We start from the raw sequence: 25736 nt of genomic DNA, 5'->3' as shown, positions 1-25736 counted from the left end.
GCAGAAAGGAGGCACTTGTGGTGGTTTTTAAAAATAAAATAATGAGGATTTATTTTGAAAAGCATTGTGAAGGAGTCAGCTTGAATAGTCTTGAATGCTCCTGCTTGGGCCCAGCCTTGGAGAATAAGAATGGGGATTCTGACTACAAACCCTGACTCCTTACCATACTCATTCATCAGAAAACTCTCCGTTTTGTGTACAAATAACGTTTTGAGGGTAATCATTGTTCTAGAAATGAGAAAGAATTATACATCATATTTATGGCACTTTTTGTAAGCGTGTATTCAGAGGTTTCTGAATCTGGCATTTGAGAGTAGGGCTGGGCCAGAACCAGGCAGACACACACCACAAGGAGCAGAGCTGAGAGTTGGAGACTGAGGCAGAAAGGTCTTTCCTCCAGGACCCAAGTTTCTTCACCGTGGGCATGTGGTCCATTGGTGCAGGAGCCCTGGGGGCCACTGCCTTGGCATTGCTGCTGGCCAACACAGACCTGTTTCTGTCTAAGTCCCAGAAAGTGACACTGGAGTACCTGGAGGATATAGACCTGAAAACTCTGGAGAAGGAACCAAGGACTTTGAAAGCAAAGGAGCTATGCGGGGTGGGGGGGTGGGGGTGGGGAATAGAGCTATGATTATGGCTGGGCGGAGGCCGGGCTGTTTCCTCTGTTGAGAGGAAGCTGCGGATCTGTCCTCCCTGAAACCCATGTTGGACGAGCTGGGAGTCCCCCTCTTTGCAGGGGTAAAGGAGCACATCAGGACTGAAGTGAAGGATTTCCAGCCTTATTTCAAAGGAGAAATCTTCCTGGATGAAAAGAAAAAGTTCTATGGTCCACAAAGGCGGAAGATGATGTTTTTGGGATTTCTCCATCTGGGAGTGTGGTACTTCTTCTGAGCCTGGAATGGAGGCTTCTCTGGAAACCTGGAAGGAGAAGGCTTCATCCTCAGGGACGTTTTCGTGGTAGGATCAGGAAACGAGGGGATTCTTCTCGAGCACTGAGAAAAATAATTTGGAGACAAAGTAAATCTGCTTTGTCTGGTTCGGGAAGCTGCTGAGATGATCAAACCACAGACTTTGGCCTCAGAGAAAAAATGATCGTGTGAAACTGCCCAGCTCAGGGATAACCAGGGGCATTCATCTGTGTTCATGGGATGTGTTGCTTCCACTTATGTCCCTAAGGAGTGAGAAACCCATTTATACTCTATTCTCAGTATGGATTATTAATGTATTTTAATATTCTGTTTAGGCCTAGTAAGGCAAAATAGCCCCAAAACAAGGCTAACAAAAATCTAAAAAACTAATGAGGATTATTAAGCTAAAATTTGGAAGATTTGAGGCTTAAAATTGACTGCCGGGCTGGGCGTGGTGGCTCATGCCTGTAATCCCAGCACTTTGGGAGTCTGAGATGGGCAGGTCACTTGAGGTCAGGAGTTTCGAGACCAGCCTGGGCATCATGGCAAAACCCTGTCTCTACTAAAAATACAAAAATCAGCCGAGCATGGTGGCGTGCACCTGTAGTCCCAGCTATTCAGGAGGCTGAGGCAGGAGAATCACTTGAACCTGGGAGGTGGAGGTTGCAGTGAGACAAGATCATGCCACTGCACTCCAGCCTGGATGACTGAGACTCCATCTCAAAAAAAAAAAAAAATTGACTGCTGTGCCTCATTACAAATGTATATGGTGTTTGAGTGCTGTTGTTTGAAATTATTTTTCTTTTCAGGTCTTCAGAAATCTAAGAAAATTGATGATTGACTTGAAGATTACAGAATTTAAAGTTTTTTGGCTTGCGTGTTTTCTACTAATAATTTGTTATATAATGTCAAAGTAATAATTTCATAATAGAATTGACATGCTCTGGGATAGTTTGACAAAGGTAAATTATAAAGTGAAATATCTTGTTTCACTGTCTTCCATTCTAACCTCAGAGATTTGTTTCTCTAGAATAAATAACCATCTCTGGCTTTAATAAAAGTATGCATCAGAAGGCCGGGTGTGGTGGCTCATTCCTGTAATCTCAGCACTTTGGGAGGCCAAGGCGGGTGGATCACCTGAGGTCAGGAGTTCAAGAATAGGCTGGCCATCATGGTGAAACCCCGTCTCCACTAAAAATACAAAAAATTAGCAGGGTGTGGTGGCATGCACCTGTGATCCCAGCTACTCGGGAGGCTGAGGCAGGAGAATCGCTTGAACCTGGGAGGCAGAGGTTGCAGTAAGCCGAGATTGCACCACTGCACTCCAGCCTGGGTGACAGAGCAAGACTCCATCTCAAAAAAAAAAAAAAAAAAAAAAAAAGCATCAGAAGTCACCTGTATATACAAGCTTTTCTGATAAAACTAATAATAAAAATATATTTACCATAAAAAATTTTACTTCCTATGAACCCTTTCTCAGGAAGCTTCATAAAACAAGGGAGCAAACAAAAACCAAACAAAAATAAGCTTATATGCACACATAAATGCATACATAATTTTTAGAAATTAAGGGAATGTGATATTGGCTCAGAGGTAATTAATAAGATCAGAGAAACAGTATCAAAATCAGACTCAAATATTAGGGGATCTTGGCTTTATCTCTGTGTCTTAGAGTAGGAAAGAGGATTTCTTCAATATGATATTATAGAAAAAGAAATAGACAAATTTGACTATATCAAAATTTAAAGTTTCTGATAAACTCAAAGACATAAACAGGTTAAAAATAAACTAATAGTGGGAGAGATATTTGCAACATACATAACATATAAAGCATTTGTACTCACAAAATATAAAGCACTACAAGTAAGAATAAAACAAAACCCTGTACAAAAACGGGCAAAGCATAGAAATAGGCATTTCACAGAAGAGGAAACGTTGGCCGGGCGCGGTGGCTCAAGCCTGTAATCCCAGCACTTTGGGAGGCCGAGGCGGGCGGATCACAAGGTCAGGAGATCGAGACCACAGTGAAACCCCGTCTCTACTAAAAATACAAAAAATTAGCCGGGCGCGGTGGCGGGCGCCTGTGGTCCCAGCTACTCAGGAGGCTGAGGCAGGAGAATGGCGGGAACCCGGGAGGCGGAGCTTGCAGTGAGCCGAGATGGCGCCACTGCACTCCAGCCTGGGCAACAGCGTGAGACTCCGTCTCAAAAAAAAAAAAAAAAAAAAAAGAGGAGGAAACGTAAGTGGCAAATAAACACTTTTAGGGAAGTAAAAATTAACAAGGTACCATTTAACATCCAAAGATTAGCAAAAATTAAAATAGCTTAATTGGCAGGGTACAGTGGCTCATGCCTATAATTCCAGCACTTAGGGAAGCTGAGGTGGGTTGATCACTTGAGGTCAGGAGTTTGAGACCAGCCTGGGCAACATGGTGAAAACCCGTCTGTACTAAAAATACAAAAAATTAGCCAGGTGTGATGGGGCATGCTTGTAATTCCAGCTACTCAGGAGGCTGAGGCAGGAGAATTGCTTGAACCTGGGAGCCAGAGGTTGCAGTGAGCTGAGATCAAGCCACTGCATTCCAGCCTGGATGAGAGCAAAACTCTGTTTCAAAAACAAACAAACAATTACAAGTGTACATAAGAATGTGGGTAAACAAAAATTACAGGAATACAGGTAGATATAACCACTTATTCAGTATAAATTAAGATTAGTACATGGAGAATAATCTATTAATAGTAAGTAAAGTTAAATATCTGCGCATCTTAGAAACCAGTGAATCCAATTTTAGGTATATTTCCCTGCAGAAACACACACGTGTATTAGGAGTCATATACAAATATATCAACTGTCATATTGTTTGTAATATTAGAAAATTCTAAACAATTCACCTGACCACTTGTAAGAAGATAATTACATATTCATATAATCGATATGATATAGACAGCAGCTAAAATGAATAAACTAAATCTATATGTACACTCAATCTCAGTCTCATGTGACTCAATCTCAATGACTCAATCTCAAGTGAAAAATGTGCAGAAGATATGTGTAACTTACTTCCATAAAACTAATAAAATATCAGACAACTCAGTATCCTTTCTTCTATACCTACATGCAGTTAAAGTATAAGAGCAGACTTCAAGGATTCACACCAAATTTATGAGAGTGGTTGTCCCTGGAAAAGGAGCATGATAGGGGGATGGAAAAATATTTGCTGTCTTTCCATTAAAAATATAGGAAGCAAACGTGCAAATTCTTAAATTTTGCTAATATTTAAGCAAATATTAGCATATATTTAGCATAATATTAGGGTGGCAGGGAAACAAATGTTACATTTCTAGAGAGAACTACATTTCTACAGAGTACTAATGCATTTTTTAAAACATAGCAAAAGATAACCTAAAAAAGATGAAATGGCCAGGTGCAGTGGCTCACACCTGTAATCCTAACACTTGGGGAGGCCGAGGTGGGCAGATCAAAGGTCAGGAGATTGAGACCAGCCTGGCTAACACGGTGAAACCCCAACTCTACTAAAAATATAAAAAAATTAGCCAGGCGTGGTAGTGGGTGCCTGTAGTCCCAGCTACTAGGGAGGCTGAGTCAGGAGAAAGGCGTGAACCCAGGAGGCAGAGCTTACAGTGAGCCGAGATGGCGCCATTTCACTCCAGCCTGGGCGACAGAGCAAGATTCCATCTCAAAAAAAAAAAAAAAAAAAAAAAAAAAAAAAGATGAAATATGGTCTGCTGTATAGTAAATAAGATTATGGTGTCAGGCAAGCACCTCTCTCTCCCCCCACCGAAAAAAAGTCCTTTTGACACGCAATATAATATAAAAGAGAAAATAGTTAACAGTTACCTCAAGGTGGTAAAAAAAATTAGATGAACGTTTCAGAAAAGCATAATTTGGATGACATGTCATTACAAAATATTACATTTTAACCTTTTAATGGTATTTCTTAGTTCTATTCAGTAGTTTTAAGAGTCATAAAATAAACTTAACTAAGAAAATAATTAGAATATATTCCACATAGTTACCAAGGTTAAGCAAGATAAATAGTTGGATATTAAGAAGACCATCTTATGTATCAATCTCCCATTTAAATTCTGAAGTTTGAAGTATCTTTCAGAAAAAAAAAAAAACTAACATCACTAAGAAAACTGCCAATTTCCTCCTAGCTCCTGAAATGTCATACTTTCTGCTTATCAAGATTTAGAAATACAACATGTTAAAATAAAGTCTACATACAGAATAAATCCCCACTCCTCGTGTGGAACTATTTGACATTTTAAACATATAATCATTCATTGATTTTACTAAAGTTTTAGACCATCTAACATCAACTAGAATCTCAGTGCACTCAAACAGTCCTTTTAGCTCCCATGTTACTCACTTCTTTACCCATGGTCCTTTCCCTGCAGCAAAAAATTTTCAGTAGTGAAAATGTCATGGAATCCTTAGGATTTCACTTTGTCAGCCAGAAACCTCTTTGGCTGGCAGTACCTTCTGCCTGAGTATTGCTGGTGCCTGCTGGGCTCATTCCGCCTACTCGGCCCAGCATGAGCCAAGTAGCCAACTAGGCTCATGCTACCAGCCCAGATCCCACACCTGTCAAGTGCGAGCCAGATGTGGAGTGGCCAGGGGTGTGTGAGTGATTGAGCATGGGGTCCAGCCACTGCATCTAGCTGCCATGTTGGCTGCTGCAGTGTGGCCAGCACTGGCTCTGTGCAAGGCTGTGGCTGAACCAGATGTACTGCATGCAGCTTCTGCTGCAGGCACCTGTGTCTGGACAAGGGGAATGTGGTGGCACCTGGAAGGTTGGAAATGCCAGGAACTGCAGACACCCAAATAGGGTGTCACAGCCCTGGCTCGGGGAGCTCCTAGCTCTGGGCTCCCCAAAGGGTCACAACTCTTCTCTCCTTCTCATCACCTGCAACATCGCCTGCAATGTGGCAAGTGGGGGTGAGGGGGTGAGGGGTGTTTCAGCCCTGTTTATTACAGCTCTTCTAGTCCAGCCATTCCGCGGATTCCAAGTTCTTGTCCTGTATCCAGGAAGAATGAGGTACGCAAACAACTGGAGGGTGAGCAAGGTGGAGAGGAGCTTCACTGAGGGGCAGCGTAGTTCTCAGGAGACCCAAGTGGGTCACTCCTTTCTGCAGGCAGGTCATCCCAAGGCATGTCCAGCTCTCAGCAGAAAGGAGACCCAACCAAAGTGGATAGCTTTCTCCCACAGGTGGGTCATCCCAATATCTGTGCAGACCTCAATGGAGGGGAGACCCAGAGTGGGTAGCTCCTATCTGCAGGCAGGTCGTCCCAATGTCCATGCAGCCCTCAGTGGAGAGGAGACCTGGAGTGGGTGACCCCTATTCTCAGGCAGCTTGTCCCGATATCTGTGCAGCCCTCAGTGGGAAGGAGACCTGGAGTCAGTAACTTCTATTGGCAGGCAGATCGTCCTGATGAGTGTACCGTACTCAGCAGACAGGAGACCCACCATGGAGAGCTCCACTCTGCAAGCAGGTTGTCCTATTGTCTGCCCAAATCTGGCTGAGTCAGGGGTTTTTTATGGGCTTCAGAGGGGTGGAAATGCATGCTGATTGGTCCATGGGCGGCCATGGGTGGGCCTAGAAAAAACACCGCAAGTTCTCACGCTGGGTGCGAACTTAACATGGAACTGACAGTCCGGGCCCCAGGCTTCAGGCTTCACTGGGAACCACCCCTTTCCACCCAGGAGCCTATCTGGCTCCTGCCGCCATCAGCCTGCCGTCCATGGTGCCTATGGTGCCCAGGCTATTCATGCAGAGGGGTTCCTGCAGTGCCAAACTGAGCTGCCCTCAGCCCCACCTCGGCCTCCCTCCTGTGCTCATCAGTGACCATAGTCTGGAGAGGGCCAAGGTGGCAGGCAGCTGGCATGTTAGTGCTGCCCTGAGCGAGCACACGCCCAGCCAGGTTGTGACAGTGCCCCGCCTCGGCCATAACTTTGCTCTAAAATCAGAGTGGGCACTGGGAGCTGGGAGAGGCCAGGCAGGGGAAGCAAGCACTTTCAAGCCTAAAGGGGCAAGTGGTTTCCAGGGCCCTGAGAGTGCAGGGATGCCCAGGTCTGCAGCCATGGCTGGGCGAATGCAGCTGTGCCCAGGAGCACGGAGCTTCTGCCCCGCCAACTCAAAAAGGGGCATGGCTTCTGCCTGTTCCTGGCTCCCACTGGCTCCGTGGAGCATGCAGCCCTGGCTGCACCTCCCCCACTGCAGCTGGCATCATGGCAGTGACCACTCCAGACCGGTTGCCACTGCCATCAGAAGTTTTGAACAAAATTCTGAAAACTTTTGAGGCTCCTAATTTCTCTGATTTTACTTGCCCTTTTCCTTGGCATTGTATAGGAGAGAGATTAAGAGCCTCATCTTTGCAGTTGGGAAGATGGCCTGAGTTACAGATTTCCATCTCAAACAATTAGTAGCTATGGGATTTTGTTATCTAAACCCCAGGTTTCTCAATGTAAAATAGAGATGATAATAATAATAGTGCCAGCCTCCAAGGTAGGCTCAATATTAATACTTCACAAGAATTAAGTGGGCTGTACATGTCATAGTGCTTGGTATGGTGAGTATTCAAGGAATGTTAGATGTTTTAATTCTATTATGATTACAATAATAAGTACATTAAGCCCTATTAGGTCCTTTCACAAATGGGCATAGAAATGGACAATTTTCCTGAGTTAACTGGTCAAAGGAGGGAGAGAGGAGAAATGAAAAAGGAACTTAGAAAATGTTTCTGAATCTGCAAGAAAGATATACTTCTCTCATTAGGAATTATTTGAATTGCCAGTGGCAAAGGGGGAAAAGGTAGAGATCTAAGTTTGTAGTTTCACCCTGAAAGGAAAGAGGAAGAGGCATTGAGTCAAGCTATACCTCCCCTACCCCAGCCACTAGTTGATTCTTGCCCTTTAATAATAGTCATGATGATTATGATAATTGCAGCTATCATTTGTTTCTGTGCATAAGAAGGATCCCTTACTGTGGTCTGAAATGAAGATTCTTGCTTGAGAATTAAAGCAGTGTACTAGGTTATATGGTTTGGCTCTGTGTCCCCATCCACATCTGATCTTGAATTATTCTCCCATAATTCCCGCATGTTGTGGGAGGCACCTGGTGGGAGATAATTGAATCATGGAGGTGATTTCCCCCATACTGTTCTCATGGTTGTGAGTAAGTCTCACAAGGTCTCATGGTTTGATAAGGGGAAAGCTGTTTCACTTGGTTCTCATTCTCTCTCTTGCTGCCACCATATGAGCTGTGCCTTTCACCTTCCACCACGATTGTGAGGCCTGTCCAGCCACGTGGAATTGTAAGCCCAATAATTCTCTTTCTTTTGTAAATTGCACAGTTTCGGGTATGTCTTTATCAGCAGCATGAAAATGGACTAATACGCTAGGCATTTAGTTAGGTGCTGTCTTAGTTTGTTTAGTGTTGCTATTAAAGAATACCTGAGGTTGGGTAATTTATAAAGGAAAGTGGTTTATTTCACTCATGTTTATGCAAGCTGTACAAGAAGTGTGGCTCTGGCATCTGGTTGGCTTCTGGCAAGGGCTTTTGTGTTGCATCAAAAAATGGCAGAGAAAGTCTAAGGGGAAGTGGGCACGTGCAAAGAGGGACCTAACGCAAGGGGCATCCTGGTTTTATCACAACTCCCTCTCCTGAGACGTAATCCATTTCCCCAGAATCAATCCAGTCTCATGAGAGTGAGAACTCACTCACTGCCAGGAGAAGAAGAGGCACCCAGCCATTCATGAGAGATCCACTCCCATGACCCAAACACCTCCCGCTAGGCCTCACCTCCTGCCACCACCACACTGGGGGTAAAAGTCAACATGAGATTTGGGAAGGGAACAAACCATATTCAAGCCACAGCAGGTGTTTTCCTTAAGTTACCTTTAAACTTCACAATAACTCTGTAAGGCAGAGTGTGCTAGTTACCAAGACTGGGAGACTGAGCCATAGACAGGTTGACATGAAAATAAGTGGCTTCCTTATCCAGGAATGGGTGGCAGGAACGGGGGATTGGCAAAGGGCTTTGAGGTGGCATGGATGGGGATGTAGATATCACTCACCATTGCATCTATATTCATTCATTTCTTCACTTCTTAATTCACAGGCTGTGAAGTTTTATTTCATAGAACTTTATTTGGGGAAAGCTTAAATGTAACTTTTCCTGTAAGTTGAATATTTAGACACAAGCAAATTAATTGCTTTCAGATTTTGGAAGTGGGAAATACTTTTGTTCAGGTAAGCACTTTGCAAGTGTTTTTCCTAATTTTTCTGAATGCTGCTTATTTTGTTAATTTTTATTTATTTATTTATAAGATTAGAGACCAGGTCTCCTTATGTTTCTCAGGCTGGGCTCGAACTCCTGGGCTCAAGTGATCCACTTGCCGTGGCCTCCCAAAGTGCTGGGATTACAGGTGTAAGCCACCACATCTGGACTATTTTTAAAATTTTGTTAGAGCTTCATTTTAACATTTCTTCTTTAGTTGTGTTGCTTCGGCCATCTCCCCTCCTTCCTGAAGGATAATTTGATAAAAGTAATAGTTTTTGTTTTGTTTTGTTTTCCGTTGTATAACATTTGATGCAAACCATTTAACCTCCTCAAATCTCAGTTTGTTTAACTCAAAAATTAGGGGATTAGATATCTTACAGGTCTCTTAATCAGTGATTTCTGTTGAACCATTCTGTTAATTTTCAAGTAAGGATCTCAATTCAGACAGGAGTTAGATATTCTTTTTATACAGATATGTAGACCTGACTTTGAAAAACTGGTTATTACTCTATTAAATTTTCAATGACTTTCACTTATCTCCTTGCTTATTTTTAGATGTTTGGTATTGGGATGGGGTGCATGGGCAATTCTAATTCTAGAAATCTTGCACAGAATAAATTTTTATTATAATGACTGAGGTTTTAAAAATGAAGATTTGAAAAAAAAACCTGCTGTTTTTCATTTCACTCAATGATTCTATTCTCTTTCACTAAGTAATTAAAGATTTTTCTTGCTACTATAAGTTTTTAATGAAGATTCTTTTATTCACAGGAACAACTTTCCATTAACATACTAGTGTTGCTTCAGTGAGTTTTATCTCTGTAAACAGGAACCCCTTAACCTTCTTAATATCTTCAAAAATACAGATAAATATAACCAGATCTCTATGTTGAGGTCACCTTTTAATACATTTTAAAATTTTTGTTTAAGAATTCTGCTTTTGAAACAATAATTGGCAAGTGCTGAGTAGTGCTGATTTTTACAATAACAGTGAAAGCTACAGCTTTTCGAAGCTTACTCTGTTTCACATACTATATTGAGTTATTATGTCGTGGGAGCCCCTAAGGAGCTGGGGTTTGTGTTGTATTATTGGAGGAGGCAGACAGTAGTATCTTAGTGCACAGCCTGCAGGAATGCTGAATAGATGATTGCTTAAATCTACCTGCATATATTAAGTGCTTTGAAGGTTTGCTGGGTGGGTGAATTTATCCTGAGGCAGCCCAGAGTCCCTGTAGGGGTTGGTGGTTCTGCTAATGGAAAAGAACACTGTGCATCTGCCTTTGCTTCTCACCCAGTGCAGATCAGACTGTAATGAATGTTCAAAGTTTTCTATTGTATCAGGTTTGGAAAAATTCTGTATTAGAGCAGAGACTATTGTTTCAATGTGATTTATGACAGTGGTGGTTAACCGAGAGGTTTTCATCTTTTCATTTTAAGAGAGCAAAAACGTATTGTCAGTTTTTTAGGGAGATTGTGGCGTAACAACAAAATATCTTTTATACTCGAAATCACTTTTCCTCAAATTCTACAGGACCATTATTAAATATTCCCTGTATTATATTACGAGACATAAAGGGAGAGGATGACATGTTTAGACTAATTTTTAAATAGAGATTTTGCCCTAGCCAGTGTAGTAGGGATTGCTAAAGTTTTCTCACAGTACCTGTTCCTTCTTTTTATTTTTAGTAAAAAGATTCCTGACATTTTTGCTGGATACTTGATCCCCGTATTAAAGTTTGCATTTTCCACCTTCTTTTGCAGCTTGGTGTGACCACATGGCTAAGTTCTAATCAATAGGATATAATCAAAACTCTGTATGACTTCTGGAAAGTGACCTTAAAGGGAAGGAGAATGTCTCTCCCTTACTTCTTCCTGTAGGCAGGAGCTCAAACTGTTTTGTTTCGATTTTCAATTGTGGAATATGCTCAGAACATCCCAAAGTAGAAAGAATTATATAATAAGGCCCAATGTACCAGTCACTCAGTTGCAACAATTAGCAGCTCATGGCTGATCTGGTTTAACTCATACTCTCACCACTACCCTCTCCCTCCCATGCCCATTATGTGGAAGCAAATCACAAACATTGTATCATTTTATCCATAAATATTTCCATATGTACCTGGAAAGATGAGAGTTCTTTTGAAAACACAAACCATTATGACATCTTAAAAAAAAATCATAATTCTTTAATGTTATCAAATATCCTATCAATGCTCAGATTACCCTGATGGTCTCATAGAGTATCTTTTAAAAAGCAATTCATGCAAAGTTCATACACTGCAATTGTTTGCTATGTTTCTGTTTTTTTGTTTTTTTTTTGAGACAGAGTCTCGCCTTGTCACCCAGGCTGGAGTGCAAAGGCGCGATCTCAGCTCACTGCAACTTCTGCCTCCCAGGTTCAAGCAGTTCTGCCCCAGCCTTCTGAGTAGCTGGGATTACAGGTGCATGTCACCACACCTGGCTAGTTTTTTTTATCTTTAGTAGAGACGGGGTTTTACCATTTTGGCTAGGCTGGTCTCAAACTCCTGACCTCGTGATCTGCCTACCTTGGCCTCCCAAAGTGCTGGGATTACAGGCATGAGGCACCGCGCCCAGCCTGCTATGTTCCTTAAATCTCTTTTAATCTATAGATTATCCCTTCCCCCTCTACTGATTGATTGACTGATTAATTGTAATTTATTTGTGGAAAGAAACAGTTTATTTGTCTCAGGTCAAAACTGCAGTCTGATTTTGCTGATTGTATCCCTGCGATGCCATTTAATATGTTTTGTCTCTCTATTCCTCTAAATCAGGAGTTAGATCTAAAGGCTTCATCAGAGTTGGGTTTGATTTTTTTCCGGCAAGAATACTATATAGATGGTGGTGTTCTGCCGGGAGACACATCTCCAGCAGGAGTTAGTACTGCAGTGTTGAGGTAGAATTTCCTTCCTCAAGGAAACATCAGTTTTTCTCCATGGACTTTCAACTAATTAGATAAAGCCTACTCAGATTGTTGAGGAAAATCTCCTGTACTTAAAGTCAACTGACTGTAGATGGTAACTACATCTACAAAATACTGTCCCAGCAACACCTAGCGTACTGTTTAATTAGATAACTAGGTACTATATAGCCTAACCAAGCTGAAACAAAACATTAATCCTCATAATTGCCAAGCTCCATTTATTAATTAAGGTTTGCAAAATGGTAATATTTTATAATAATATTCTAATTCCTTCATTTATTAGTTGAGATACTGTGAGAAACTTTCCTATCATCATTTATTTCTTTTTTTTTTTTTTTTTTTTTTTTTTTTTGAGACGGAGTCTCGCTCTGTCGTCCTGGCTGGAGTGCAGTGGCCGGATCTCAGCTCACTGCAAGCTCCGCCTCCCGGGTTCGGGCCATTCTCCTGTCTCAGCCTCCTGAGTAGCTGGGACTACAGGCGCCCGCCACCTCGCCCGGCTAGTTTTTTGTATTTTTTAGTAGAGACGGGGTTTCACCGTGTTAGCCAGGATGGTCTCGATCTCCTGACCTTGTGATCCGCCCGTCTCGGCCTCCCAAAGTGCTGGGATTACAGGCTTGAGCCACCGCGCCCGGCCTCATCATTTATTTCTATAAATGCTTGGTTATTTCCTGATATGTGTTGGGTTTCAAATTAAGTTGATTCTTTAGTATCCTCCAAAGATGAGTAAGGTTTTCGTTTGTTTTTGTTGTTGTTTTGTTTTTCAGTGCTGTACAGCAGTTCCCCCTCATCCTCAGTTTCACTTTTTGTGATTTCAGTTATCCATCATCAACTGAGGTCAGAAAATATTATGTACAATAAAATATTTTGAGAGAAAGAGAAAGGGCACATTCACGTAACTTTTATTATAGTACATTGTTATTGTTCTATTTTATTATTAGCTATTGGGGTTAATCTCTTACTGTGCCTAATTTATAAATTATCATAGGCATGTATATATAGGAAAAAACATAGTATATATAGGGTTCAGTACTATCCACAGTTTCAGGCACACTCTAGAAGTCTTGAGCTGTATTCCCCGGGGATAAGCGGGGATTACTGTATATTTACACATTTATGCATTCTACATGCTTAACATATTTTAATCCATTAAAGTTAATATTCTTATTAAGGTTTATAGTCCTATCTTTGGTCAGTTGGCACCGCTTTAAATTGGTGACTGCCATGATTGCAGTTGTCTTTGGTAGATTCCTAGACTTCTGGAATGACAAGTTATTACAGGTTCGTTTTGTATATTTCCTACCACAGACCTGGAATCAGGTACTTCTTCCAGGGGCCCTAGTTCTTTTTGTTGTTGTTGTTTTTGTTTGTTTGTTTGTTTGTTTTTTCAGGAATGAGATCACAGCCTGGTTATTAGGGGTTTTTAATGCTTCTGGTTTGGTGATTGTTTCTGGGCCCCTGCTGTTCAGTGGACAGTGCTAGGAAACATTTTTTCATGGTTATTTTAAATAAAAGCCAGTATAATGATACTTCCAATTCATGTTTAGGACTTTGGGAGTTTTCACTTAATCTTATTGATCTTAAATCTTTATCTTTTCTGCAACGCTGGAAACCTTGGTTGCCATCAGCACCATATAAACATTCACTTACTGAAAAGCCACCTCAAACCGTAAGGTAGATCCTGTATGTTCAGGGAGGTAGAGCAGTAAGATAGAAGTAGTCTGGCTCCCTGACACCCTGGCACCAGCCCTGAGGGATCTGGCCAGGCTTTTATATGGGAGAAATATTCTTGTGTAAGCCGTTCATATTCCAGCCATCATTTCCTATGTCATGATGACACCTCAAATGAGTGGATAGAAGCTTTGAGCAATCTACCCCAAGATAGAAGGGCTTCATGGATTGCTTCATCTCAGAGTTCTGTGAGGGACCATGAGCAGGTCCATTCACTCACTGTAAAAGCCCAGAAGGCTGCCTACCAGCTCCACAGTCATCCTAAATCAGCCAACGGTGGCCGGAGGTTTTTCACTCTTCTGTCTCCCTCCTATCAGTTTCTTTTCTGTTCTCCAGATAAATGGAGATACAAGAAAAGGTAAGAATCATTTTTTAAAAGTTAAGATACCTTCATTAGTGTTTTGAAATTCAAATTTTAGACTGTGGGAATGTGATTGGATATGAGGAGATCAGTTAAATCCTAATGTAACAACAAAGGCATGAAATGACGGTAGCTTGGAGTAGGGTGGAGATGGAGAGAAGTAGACAGATTAAGAAATATGTAAGAGATAAAACCAACAGCTCTTACTGAATGACTAGATTTAGGAGGAAAAAGGGGTGTCCGTGTTGGCATCCAGGTTTCTAGCTTGTGTTACTGGAGCATGATGATTTCAGGTTCTGTTAGGGAATATGGAAGGAAACATACTTCAGTTGGAAAACGTGGCTAGTTTGGGGGCATTTTGAATTTGAGATGCACTTGAGATATCCAGGTAAAGCTCTCTAATAAGCAGTTCTTTTTATATGCTGATTGCCCAGAAGAGACACCTGAAGATACAGATTTAGGATTCTTTGAAGAATGGCATGGGAGAGATCACCACACTAGCCATATTTAACTGCTTGCCTTCCTTGAACAGAGCAGTTCTTTTGATATCTCTGTGTTATTGCCCAGCGACGACTCTATAAAGAGGTCTGACCACTCCTCCAACCTGGACTTAGCTTAGCGGGTCAACTCCTTAAAGCCTTTCCTGAGAATTAACAACTCCCTTCTTTGTGTTCCACAGTGTCCTTTATGTGCCTTTAAACCAGAGATTTGCTTTTAACCCAACTCTAAGATGTTTCTTCCTATTCAAAGCCTTCTGATGGATTTTTGATGCACTTAGAATAAAATCCAAACTCTGTTATGACTTATAAAGCCCTAAAATACCTGATATCTGCTATCTTTCCAACCTTGTTTTATTCTCCTCTCCCCTTTGCTAGCTTCATATATAATTTTAAAATTTTTGAAAGCCACATTAAAAACATAAAAGGAGATAGGTGAAATTAATGTAAATAAACTTATTTAATCCAATGTATCCAAACTAGTATCATTTCAATATAAAATCAATACAGCATATAAATTATTAATGAGATATTTTAGATTCCCTTTTTTTTTCCCACAAGAAGTGTTTGCAATCAGATGTGTATTTTACACATATAGCACATCACAGTTCTAACTAGCACACTTTAAGTGCTCAGTAGCCACCTATGACTAGAGTCTACCATATTGGATACCATAGCTGTGATACACAGAGCTTGTCTGCTTATAGAACATGCCAACCTCATTCTGGTTTTATAGCCTTTGCACTCACTGTTCTCTTTGTGAAGAGTGCTCTTCAGTTTTAGACACTCCCCCAGATATCTGTGGCTACTCTGATCCATTGAGATCTCAGCTCAAGATCACCTCATTGCCAGGTGCGTTGGCTCATGCCTGTGTCCCAGCACTTTGGGAGGCTGAGGCAGGTGGATCACTTGAGGTCAGGAGTTTGAGACCAGCCTGGCCAACATAGTGAAACACTGTCTCTACTAAAAATACAAAAATTAGCCGGGTGTGGTGGTGGGTACCTGTAATCCCAGCTCTTTGGGAGGCTGAGGTAAGTGGATCACTTGAGGTCAGGAGTTTGAGACCAGCCTGGTCAACATGGCGAAACACTGTCTTTACTAAAAATACAAAAATTAGCCAGGTGTGGTAGTGGGCACCTGTAATCCCAGCTCCTCAAGAGGCAGAAGCAGGAGAATCACATGAACCCGGGAGGCGGAGGTTGCAGTGAGCTGAGATCGCGCCACTGCACTCCAGCTTGGGCGACAAGAGTGAAACTTCTTCTCAAAAAAAAAAAAAAAAAGAAAAAGAAAAGATCACTTGGTCAATGAGACCTTCCTTAGCCACCCAGTCTGAAGTCCTTCCTGCCCCTCAGCACATTGCCAAGTCAACCCTTATTATTCACAGATTCTGCCTTTACAGATTCATCTGCTCACTAAAATGTGTTTGTAACCCCGAAGTCAATACTTATGATGCTCTCCTGGTCTCCTGTGGACATGTGCAGAGCAGTAAAAAATTCACCAGACGTGTATTTTCCCAGCTGAAGTCGAACAAGGCAATGCTCTGCCTTCTTGTTTTAGCTCCCATACTGTAAACAAGTGTCTTTTTCACTATTTAGTACCATGTTCTTTGCATTTCTGTCCTTTTTGTTGGTGATTTTTCTATTTACAAAAACCCCCAAGTGTAGTTACACTGAAGTGCTGTTCAGTATTCCTCAGCACAAGAAGACTGTGATGTATCTTGTGGAGAAAATACGTGTGTGAGATTAACTTCTTTGACCATGAGTTTCATATTAATGAATAAAAAATGTATACATTAAATAAGGTGTCTTTAAACAGAAACACAAATATAACAAAGTGATGTATGGATTGGTTGATAAAAATGTTGGGACCAGAGGCTCATAGGAACCTAGCCTTATAATTCCCTCTAGGAACAATGGTTTAGTATTTGCTAATTCAGTGTTCACAGTGATTTTATAGAAATTAATCATCACCAATATAGAACCCTACTTTTATTGTACTTTATCTGAAATAAACTTGGTTCATTCATTTACTTACCTATTGTCTGAGTCCCCCAACTAAGCTTCAGGAGAGCAGGGACCTTATGTCCTTGGGTTCACTATTACATCTTCCATGCCTGACATGACAGATGTTTAATACATTTTGCTAAGTGAGTGAAAAAATGGGTGGATGAATAATAAAAATGTGAGCCAATATTTAACATTTCCTTTGAGTTCTAAGCTAGGTGATAAAAGGAAATCTTAATTTAAAAATATCTGACATATTTTATTTATTATTATTATTTTTTGAGATGAAGCCTCTCTCTGTCACCCAGGCTGGAGTGCAGCTGTATGATCTCGGCTTACTGCAAGCTCTACCTCTTAGGTTCAAGCAATTCTCATGCCTCAGCCTCTGAGTAGCTGGGATTACAGGTGTGCACCACCACACATGGCTAATGTTTTTGTATTTTTAATACAGTTGAGGTTTTGCCATATTGACCAGACTGGTCTTGAACTCCTGGCCTCAACTGATCCACCTACCTCAGCCTCCCAAATTGTTGGGATTACAGGTGTTAGCCACCATCCCCAGCTGAAATTTTTAAAAAATGTTTAAATACACTCATATTTGGGGGTGCCTTAAAATACAGTAATTTTGTCACAGCTGTTAGTTTTAAACAATTAGTTTATCTCGACACTAATTCTCTTTACTGGTAATTTGAGAAAGCATTTTTTCAGTGAGTTTTTAATTGCTTGCCCTAGAACATAAGTACTTTGTTCTTTTTATTATCTCTTCCTATGTGTGTGTGTGCGTGTTTTAAATAGCCTTTTTATTAGTTCTGTAAAGTATCCTTAATTTTTCTCTTTCCACTAGAATTAGGTAGAGACCGTGTTTACATGAAACATCACATCAAAAACATTTGGTTTTTCATGATTTCAGCATATTCCTTAAGTTATATATTCTTGCAGATGTGGCTCTTTTATTTTGATTTTTTCAATTTTTTTTTTTTTTTTTGCCAGGATCTTACTCTGTTGCCCAAGCTAGAATGCAGTGGCATGATCATGGCTCACTGCAGCTTAGAACTCCTGGGCTCAAGCAGTCCTACTGCCTCATCCTTCTCAGTAGCTAGGACTACAGACATATGCCACTATGCTTGGCTGTTTTAAAAGTTTTTGTATATTAGGGGGTCTCACTATGTTACCTGGATTGGTCTTAAATTTCTGGCCTCAAGTGATCCTCCTGCCTCAGCCTCTCAAAGTGCTGGGATTACATTTGTGAGCCATTATGCCCAGCCGGCTGTGACTTAAAATAATTTTTTTATTTTGGAAAGTTTCAAATACACACAAAAGTGTAAAGATAACAATAGTATAATGAATGTGTGTTTATCATGTGAACTTTTACTAAAAAGCCAGTTTTAAGAAAGCTTTATCTTGGTCTGATAGAATAAAATGCCCCTAAGAGGGTTATTCTTTGGTGTAACCTTGGTCTGGAAGGTTCAGAAATGCAGAAGTCCACTGGAGGGTGTGAGGCATTTATTGTTAGTTCCTGATGGCCTCTTCCGTCCTAGAAGAGGGGCTTCGAAGAGGGAGAGGAGGCTGACTTAAAGCTGAAAGAAAGTTGTCTGGTCATCTTCACCTTTACAAATAAAATGAGAAAGAAGCTCTTAGAATAGAGTCTGGATTGTGATTCTGAGTTCTTTAAGACTGGAAATTATAATTTACTCCAAATTTTTGTTTAGTTTTGTTGTCATTTTCATTATTATTGTTGCCCTTATAATTGTCTTGTTTTCTCAAGTCTTTAGCAACAAATCCTGTGAAATCAAAAGAACTTGTCTGTAAGAACATCAAAGAAAGAAGGAGCCACTCTTCTTTCTTTGTTGCTTGGAAAGAGGATCAACCCCAAGAATAGAGGGGGTGGTGGCAGCATTAGAGAACAAGCCTGGAGTCTTGCTGCAGGGAAGGAGCGTGGGCTGGGCCCGGAGGACCTGGCCGGTCAGGTCGCAGCTGCCAAAACGGGCCTTTGGAACCAGTGCTGAGCTGGATTCTCCCCTTCCCTTTGCTGTCCCTGACTATATTTCCTAATGCTCTTCACCTGTGCTCTGTAGCGCCTTACTGTCTGGTCTCCATCCTCACTTTTAACTCCCAACACTGCCATTTCAAGCAGTGTAAAAAGCATGTCCAAGATCTCATCACAAAATCTAAAGACTTTCCCTCATTTATTTTTAGCTAATTTCTCACTTTGTAATAAATAACTTTCCAGGATCCGAGTCAGTGGGCCCTTAGGAGCAGCTTCTTGGAGAGGGCTCGCCCCTCCCTACTCCTCCATTGCTGAGGCTACCTTTGTGTCTCCCCCTCCTCTCTTTCCTCCCCTTCTCCCTCTTTCTCCTTTTCCCTCTTTCTCTTCTCCTCTTTGCCCTCACCATTTGCCCTCTCTCCCCACGTTCTGGGCCACATTCTTGTTTTTTGCCTTCCCTGCCTGCTGGTTTGCAGCACACACACTGTGGCTGTGTTAAACTACATTCTGGAGCCCTGTTGTCTCTCACCTGAGAGAGGCATGCTTTTTATATGCTTGTATTAGTCAGGGTTCTCTAGAGGGACAGAAATAATCGGATAGATGTGTCACACGCATCTGTGTGAAGAGACCACCAAACAGGCTTTGTGTGAGCAGCAAGGCTGTTTATTTCACGTGGGTGCAGGCAGGCTGAGTTTGAAGAGGCAGCAAAGGGTAGTGGGATTAACATTAGTTCTTACAGGTTTTGGGATAGGCGGTGGAGTTAGGAGTAATGTTTTGCAGGCAGTGGGTGGATCTCACAAAGTACATTCTCAAGGGTGGGGAGAATTACAAATAACTTTCTTAAGGGTGGGGGAGATTACCAAGAACCTTCTTAAGGGTTGGGGAGATTACAAAGTACATTGATCAGTTAGGGTGGGGCAGAAACAAATCACGATGGTGGACTGTCATCAGCTAATGCTGTTTTCACTTCTTTTGTGGATCTTCAGTTGCTTCAGGCCATCTGGATGTATAAGTGCAGGTCACAGGGGATATGATGGCTTAGCTTGGGCTCAGAAGCCTGACATTCTTGTCTTCTTATATTAATAAGAAAAACAAAACAAAATAGTGGTAAAGTGTTAGAACGGGGAAGATTTTGGGGGTGGTATGAAGAGATAATGGGTGATGTTTCTCAGGGCTGCTTTGAGCGGGATTAGGGGTGGTATGGGAACCTACAGTGGGAGAGATTCAACTGAAGAAAGATTTTGGGGTAAGGGGTGATATTGTGGGGTTGTTAGAAGGAGCATTTGTCATATAGCATTATTGGTGATGGCCTGGATGCAGTTTTGTATGAATTGAGAAACTAAACAAAAGACATAAGGTCCGAATAAAAGAAGGAGAAAAATAGGTATTAAAGGACTAAGAATTGGGAGTACCCAGGACATCCAATTAGAGAGTGTCCAAGGGGGTTCAACATTATTGTTTGCTTGGTTGGCAAGTTTTTGGGCTCTATTCTTGAGTTTTTTCATGTTGTCATATACCAGGCCAGATTGATATATGTAAAAACAACACCCTTCATTTAAAAATATACAGTCTTCCTTTTTCAGCAGTGAGTAAATCGAGGCCTCGGCGATTCTGGAGGACACCTGCAGCTAAAGAGTCAACCTGGACTTGGAGAACAGATAAAGTTTGTGATGTGTCTGTAATGCTAGCAGAGAAGTCATTAGAGAGGCTGTGGAATGTTGTGACAGAGGTTGAGATGCCTGCTATTCCAGTTCCAAGTGCAATAGTGGAGGCAGAAAGCCCTAGACTCACAAGTAAAGGGATTAGTGGGATGACTCTTTTGTCGTGTTGGTGTCATGAGGGGGACAGGCAGTTGTTCATTCCCATCTGTGAATTGGATTTTGGGGTTAAGGAAGACTAGAGTACATGTGCCCGTCCAGTTGGCAGGAAGGTACATGTAGGTGGAAGAGCGATATAAAAAGAAGAGACTTTGTGTCAGGCAGAACTGGAAATGTAAAGTGAAAAGGTGAGAGGGCGTACTGAGAGGAGTCCTGCACCCAAAATCCTAGAGATCCAGCAAGGGCAGCAGCCGTTAGAGGTTGTAATGGGGATTGATGGTGCAACTGTGTAGAGGGAGGGGTTTGGTTTTCATGGTGTATGAGAAAGCGCATAGTGTCTACAAGTAATCTTTCACTGCTATTCATGGGTCTGGGTATAAATAAGCAAGAGGAGGGGCTAGGAGGAGATTCAGACGAGCAGGGGGAGGGTAGCCAAGGATGGAGTGAGATGCAGGTTAGGTGTCTTCCTAAACAATAGTGACTGCCAATGTATTTTAGTTTGTCAGTAATGATAGAGGTCTTATCAGTAATGCAAAGTTGGAATGCTCCCATCTGTTTGGTAATGTGTATGGCTGGGTTCTGGAGATAAAGAGTAAAGGAACATTTGGACAGTGGAAGGTTGCCTAAAGGGATTCCAGTAGGCTGCTGTTGGGAGATGCATAAAGGAACGGCAACAGGAATAGTTGTTTGTGTGGTTAGGGTCCAAATATGGCGGGGGGTGGAACTGACATAAGGAGAAAGGTGCTGTAAGTAGATGCAGAGAAGTGTGGCAGCTTGTTGGTGTGAAATGTCTGGGGAGTTCTCATCAAATCTGTCTGGAATGTAAAGAAGTTCCTTAGGCAGGTAAAGATGAGGGCTATTAAAGGTGGTTCTGAGGTTCAGGGAGACGGGAGAGGTAGCCCAGTCGGCCAATAGAGTGGGGATGGCTGTGTAAGAGCAGGAAGAAAGGGAAATGCATAGCCAACAATTCTTTGCTAGAGAAGGATTGGAGGCAGTGAGGAGAGAGTGGGTGAGATTGATAGTATGCTGGAGATAACTAGGGAGAGGTAGGGAGTGGCATAAGAATGGGAATGAGAATAAGAGTGAGTATAAAAGTAAAGAATAGAACTTCATCAGGGTGGAAGTATTGGAGGGTGCCTTGTCAGCAAAGATCATCTATCCACTCCAAGAGGGAGTCAAGAGTGGTGGTTTGGGGATAGCCCCAGGAGATATCAGCGGTGATGTCTTGGAGAAACAATGTAAACTGGCAGTGTAAACGAGCAGGTCATTTATGAGTTGTTGAGAATGGTGAATAGGAGTATGACTAGACAGAAGATAGTAGGGATGACAAATTTTGGGGGCACAGTCCAAGTAGTGGGGGTGACTGTGTAAAGCCCTGTTGCAAAGAGTAGGCTAAGGATGGATAGACCTAATAGAATGAAGGATGTATTAGGCTCATAAGGGTTATTATTGTTCTTCAGAAATGCCAATGAGTTTAAAGGAAGTAGGGGAAAGTACTTGCAACTTCCAGGAGGAAGAGGAGATATCAGGCTGACTGGCTGACGGACACAACTTTATTCTGGAATGGTTAACCCAATGGGGAGGGTCCTGCAGGCAGACGGTGGTTGAGGTACTGTAGATGACTAAGTAGGGTCTGGTCCATTGAGGTTGTAGTTTGAGGGGTCAGATTCTTAACAAGAACTGATCGTCCAGCTAGGGTGTCTTCATATGGCTGGGAGTCTAGTAGGCAGGAGAAGATTACCAGCCCAGTGAATTTCCTGTCTAGGCTACTGGAGGACTGGAAGATAGTCACCTAGAGGGCTGGTGTCTGGGATGAGGTTGGGGCTGAGTAAGAAAGTGCATCTATATAAAAGTTCAAATGGACTGTACCCTGTAGCATCTCAAGGACAGGCTCTAATTCTGAGAAGGGAAAGAGGTAAAAGTACTGTCCAGTCCTTTTTAAGTTGAAGGCTGAGCTTGGTGAGGTGTGTCTTTAAAAGACCATTAGTCTGCCCTACCTTTCCTGAAGATTGAGGGTGGTAAGGGGTATGAAGGTTCCACTGAATACCAAGAGCCTGAGAAACCACTTGGGTGATTTGACTAATAAAGGCCAGTCTGTTAATCGGACTGTATAGAGGTGGGAAGGCTATACTGAGGAATTATGTCTGACAGAAGGGAATAAATGACTGCAGTGGCCTTCTCAGACCCTGTGTAAAAGTCCTCTATCCATCCAGTGAAAGTGTCTACCCAGACCAAGAGGTATTTTAGTTTCCTGACTTGAGGCATGTGAGTCAAGTCAATTTGACAGTCCTGGGCAGGGGCAAATCCCTGAGCTTGATGTGTAGGGAAGGGAGGGGGCCTGAACAATCCCTGAGGAGTAGTAGAATAGCACATGGAACACTGAGAAGTGATTTCCTTGAGGATAGATTTCCACGATGTAAAGGAAATGAGAGGTTCTAAGAGGCGGGCTAGTGGCTTGTAACCTACATGGAAGAGGTTATGAAATGACGATAGAATAGAATGGGCCTGTGAGGCTGGAAGGAGATATTTTCCTTGGTCCAAGAACCATTTGCCTTGTGTGGGAAGAGATTGATAGGTGGAAGTTTCAGTGGGAGAGTAGGTGGGAGTGACCAATGAGAAGGAGAAAAACTGGCCGTAAGGGACAGAAGTTGGAATGGTAGCTGCTTCTTTAGCTGCCTTATCAGCATAAGCATTGCCCTGAGCGGTGGGATCTGATGCCTTTTGGTGGCCCTTGCAATATATGACTCCAGCTTCCCTTGGAAATAAAGCAGCCTTGAAAAGAATTTTTATTAAAGAGGCATTAATGATGGAGGACCCTTGCCTAGTAAGGAAACCTCTTTTAGCCCATATAACAGCATGGTGGTGTAGGATATGGAAGGCATATTTAGAGTCAGTGTAAATATTGATGTGTAATTCCTTTGCAAGAGTGAGGGCTCAAGTTAAGGCAATGAGTTCAGCTTGCTGAGAGGTAGTGGAAGGGGGCACAGTGGTAGCCTCAATGATAGATGTGGAAGATACTATAGCATAGCCTGCCTTTGCTGGTGAGTGGCGATTAGGTCTGGTGGAACTGCCATCAATAAACTAGGTGTGGTCAGGGAGAGGAACAGGAAAGAAGGAAATATAGGGAAATGGAGTGAATGCCAGGTGTATCAGAGAGATACAGTCATGGGGGTCAAGTGTGGTATAAGGAATAATGTGGGAGGCTGGATTGAAGTCCAGGCTAGGAACAATGGTAACTGTGGGAGACTCAACAAAGAGTGAGCATAGCTGAAGGAGCTGGGGGGCAGAAAGTGTATGTGTCAGGTGTGAGGAAGAAAATAGATTTTGGAAGTTATGAGAACTGTAGAGAGTGAGTTGAGCATAGTTTGTGATTTTGAGGGCCTCTAAAAGTATTAGGGTGGGGGCGGCCACTGCACAGAGACATGATGGCCAGCCTAAAACAGTAAGGTCAAGTTGTTTGGACAAAAAGGCTACAGAGCACGGTCCCAGTCCTTGTGTAAGAATTCCAACTGCACAGCCCTGCACTTCAGCTGTGTGTAATGAAAATGGTTGGGATGAGTCAGGGAGAGCTAGTGTGGGAGCAGTCTCTAAAGCTATCTTCAAGGAATGGAAAGAGGAGTGGGGAAAGGATTTAGGATCTTTGGGGTCAGCTAGGTTTCCTTTTGTGAGTTTATATAACGGTTTTGTTGGGATGACAAAACCAGGTATCCAAAGGCAAAAGTATCCAACCATGCCCAGGAAGGAAAGGAGTTGTTGTTTTGTAGAAGGGATTGGGGTTTGAGAGATCATTTGGACATGATTGGCAGGGAGAGCATGTGTGTTTTTATGAAGAATTATGCCAAGGAGGTAACAGATGGAGAAGAAATTTGAGCTTTGGAGGGGCATACCCGATATCGCTTGGAGAATAAACGTTGAAGGAGCAGGAGAGTGTCTTGTTGAGAAGATTCAAAGGAGGGGCTACAAAGTAGAAAGTCATCAATATATTGAATAAGGTGAGAAGTGGAGGGGTAGAAAGAAAGTAAATCATGAGAAAGAGCTTGGCTGAAGTAATGAGGGCTGTCCCTGAAGCCTCGAGGCAGCATAGCCCAGGTCAGCTGCTGGGACTGATGGGTATCAGGGTCAGTCCAGGTAAAAGCAAAGAGAGGCTGGGATGAGGGTTGTAGGGGAATAGTGAAAAAAAGCATCTTTAAGATCAAGAACGGAATAGTGAGTTGTAGAGGAAGGTATTGAGGACAAAAGAGTTTATGGGTTGGGCACCACAGGGTGGATAGACAAAACAATTTGGTTGATAAGGTGCAGATCCTGAACTAACCTGTAAGACTTGTCCGGTTTTTGAACAGGTAAAATGGGAGAATTGTAAGGAGAGTTTATAGGTTTTAGAAGCCCATGCTGTAGCAGGTGAGTGATAACAGGCTTTAATCCCCTTAAAGTCTGTTGTGGGATGGAATACTGGCATTGAGCGGGGTAAGGGTGATTAGGTTTTAATGGGATAGTAATGAGCGTGTGATCCATTGCCAGGGAGGCAGTGGAGGTGTCCCATACTTGTGGGTTAAGGTGGGGGGATACGAGAGGAAGACGTGAAGGAGGCTTGGGGTTGGGAAGAAGGGTGGTAATGAGATGTGGCTGTCATCCAGGAATAATCAGGGAAGCAGATAATTTGGTTAAAATGTCTCAGCCTAATAACGGAACTGGGCAGGTGGGGATAACTAAAAAGGAGTGCATAAAATAATGTCCAAGTTGGCACCAGAGTGGTGGAGTTTTAAGGGGTTTTGAAGCTTGGCCATCCATACCCACAATAGTTATGGGGGCAAGGGAAACAGGCCCTTGAAAAGAAGGTAATGTGGAGTGGGTACCCCCATGTCGATTAAATAGGGATGGACTTACCCTCCACTGTAAGAGTTATCTGAAGCTTGGCATCAGTGATGGTCCGGGGGCTTCCGAGACGAGCAGGCAGCATCAGTCTTCAGCTGCTAAGCTGAGGAGATCTGGAAAGCAGTCTGCCAAGGAATGTTGGGTTTGAGCTCCAGGGGCTTTAGGAGCAGCGGCGATGTGGATCGGACAGTCCGACCTCCAGTGGAGGCCCACACAGACAGGGCATGGCTTAGGAGGAATCCTGGGCTGTGGGCATCCTGAGACCCAGTGGCCAGGCTTTTGGCATTTGAAGAAAGGTCCATGAGGATGTTTTGAAGG

At 42.5% G+C, this 25736-nt stretch overlaps 1 pseudogene; it reads left to right on the top strand.

Moving 5' to 3' along the window:
* Positions 1 to 284: 284 nt before the first annotated feature.
* LOC102142795 (peroxiredoxin-like 2A pseudogene) lies at positions 285 to 1220 on the top strand (annotated as a pseudogene).
* Positions 1221 to 25736: the final 24516 nt, after the last annotated feature.

This window comes from Macaca fascicularis, chromosome 8 (assembly GCF_037993035.2).
Source record: "Macaca fascicularis isolate 582-1 chromosome 8, T2T-MFA8v1.1".
Classification (NCBI taxonomy): domain Eukaryota; kingdom Metazoa; phylum Chordata; class Mammalia; order Primates; family Cercopithecidae; genus Macaca; species Macaca fascicularis.
Note: the sequence above shows the minus strand (reverse complement) of the source record. Positions and strands in the feature narration are given on the sequence as shown.